This window comes from Heptranchias perlo, chromosome 12, assembly GCF_035084215.1.
Source record: "Heptranchias perlo isolate sHepPer1 chromosome 12, sHepPer1.hap1, whole genome shotgun sequence".
Taxonomy (NCBI): domain Eukaryota; kingdom Metazoa; phylum Chordata; class Chondrichthyes; order Hexanchiformes; family Hexanchidae; genus Heptranchias; species Heptranchias perlo.
Window position 1 is genome coordinate 65,142,587 of NC_090336.1, and position 2,500 is coordinate 65,145,086.

A 2,500-nucleotide genomic window follows, 5' to 3' on the forward strand; every position below is an offset into this window, starting at 1 on the left:
CGCCATTGCTTAATGAAAGCTGCGCTCCCGAACTGGACTGACTGTCTGTCTGTCTGTCTGTCTGTTTGTCAAGGGGAGGAAAAGGCGGTGGCGGTGGTGGTGAGGGTGGAGCATTCCGCTCAGGAGGGGAGACTTTCTTTCAGAGGTGCCAATTAATCTGCAGCAGAAAGCCATCCCCCCCGACTGGGATTCGAAGCCCGGTCCTGACCACGAGACCACCGGGGAGAGCTGCCTCAAGTCCCTGAGGGACCTGGACACGAGGCCGAGGACACACGCACGCCTGCTGCACTGGCAGCAGCGACCAGCAGGGGGCTGACCGGCTGATCCTTCCCTTTCACAGGCAGGCTTTTGGCCCTCGCTGAAACGACAAAGGTGTTCAGAAGGAAGTCCTGGGGGGGAGGGAGGGAGGCAGGGAAATCAGCACAAAGCAGGTCCCCTGGAATCTCACACCTGCGTCCCAGAAAACAGGTCTCCTGGTCAAAGCAGTCCTGCCCCGTCCTGCCATTAACGTGACAATGGACAGGGCCCCGGCAGCTTGAGACACATCTTTTTTTCAATATGCAAGTTCTTTTTAAAAAGGTTTCCTTCCACAGCAGCTCTGAGTAAGAGTGAGAGAGAGTGAGAGAGAGAGAGACACTGACTGACACTGACACTGACACTGACACACACACTGACACACACACACACACACACACACACACACACACCGTCTCCCATCCGATTGGTGGACTATGGGATTGAAAATCGAACTTTGAGTTTCAATGCAGGGGGGAGAGCGCGAACGCAGCCCCTCCCAACTACCACACGCGCGTTGTTGTTGTTGTAATATAGAACTGCAAGTTGCCGTTGTCGTGGTCGTTTCGAATCAGCACAAAGTAGGTGCCTCCCTGGAATGTCACACCTGCGTCCCAGAAAACAGGTCTCCCGGTCAAAGCAGTCCCGCCCCGCCCTGGGATTAACGTGACAACGGACAGGGCCCAGTCAGGGAGCAGCTTGAGAGACACCTTTCAATAGGCACTTCTGAAACATTAACGCCTTGTTTCTTCCGACAGTTTAACCAGCGATTAACATGACAACGGACAGGGCCCAGTCAGGGAGCAGCTTGAGAGACGTCTTTCAATAGGCGCTTCTGAAACATTAACGCCTTGTTTCTTTCGACAGTTTAACCAGCCTTTAACACGCCTTGTGTTTTTATTTCCCATTTCCAGCCAGCCAGCCAGCCAGCCAGCCAGCCAGCCAGCCGAGCCGAGCCAGCATCTGCAGTATTTTTTTTGATTGGTCTTGCCTGCCGTGGAATGAATGTTTCAACACGAGCTGCTGATTGTCAGCACCTCACCTCTTTCTCAATTGGCCGTTGCAATCTCACTCACTCGCTGTGAGACACGTCACGTCACTAGTTTTACTCAAAGAGGTTTCCTTCCACGGCAGTTCGTTAGTGACTGAGACTGACTGACGTAGGTCCGTTGAGACACAACCCTCCCCCATCTGATTGGTGGCCTACTGGCAAATTTACCAATCTGTCAAGCAATCCTGGCAAGAAAGGAAAAAACGGCAACTTCTTTAAACTCATCCACTGTTGCAATTAGAAACGGTGGCAAAAAATGTGGCCAGAGTGGGAGAGAACGGCAGTGCTTCGAGACTGCTTTCAACACCGGCAGCCAGAGAACAAAGAGGGAGGGCAAACAGGACCCGAGATCAATTCGCATCGAGCGCGTTATCGCTTCTCGGCCTTTTGGCTAAGATCGAGCGTGTTCCTTTTCGGGCTTATTTGGATCTGAGCGGACTGGAACGCTGGCCGCGACCTCGTGCGCTCGCAAAGTGCGGACTTTGCTGTGATTGGTCGTTTGTGTGCTGGCTCCGCCCCTAAATTTGCATAAGGACCAAATCAACACTGCAATGGCAGGGAAGGGTTCCTGGTGAAAGCAGTCCTGCCACTGACATGACAATGGACAGGGCCCGGCAGCTTGAGACACATCTTTCTTTCAATATGCAAGTCCTTTTTAAAAAAGTTTCCTTCCACAGCAGCTCTGAGTGAGAGAGAGAGAGAGAGAGAGAGAGAGACACTGACTCACTGACTGATACTGACACCGACACACACACACATATTATTTATTATTATTTTAAACGACAAAGCTGTTCAGAAGGAAGTCCTGGGGGGAAGGCAGGCAGGGAGGGACGGACACAGGGAAGTCCGCACAAAACAGGTCCCCTGGAACCTCTGACCCAGAAAAACGGGTTCCTGGTGAAAGCAGTCCTGCCATTGACATGACAATGGACAGGGCCCGGCAGCTTGAGACACATCTTTCTTTCAATATGCAAGTTCTTTTTAAAAAAGTTTCCTTCCACAGCAGCTCTGAGTAAGAGAGAGAGAGAGAGAGAGACACTCACTCACTGACTGATACTGACACCGACACACACACACACACACACACACACACACATATTATTTATTATTATTTTTAATTGATTTTTAGAACAGGGAGATGGACTAGGGGCTTGC

General features: G+C 51.5%; 1 pseudogene; it reads left to right on the plus strand.

The window, feature by feature from the left end:
• The first annotated feature begins 2,442 nt into the window (after positions 1-2,442).
• Positions 2,443-2,500, plus strand: part of LOC137329769 (U2 spliceosomal RNA) — a 117-nt pseudogene continuing 59 nt past the window's right edge.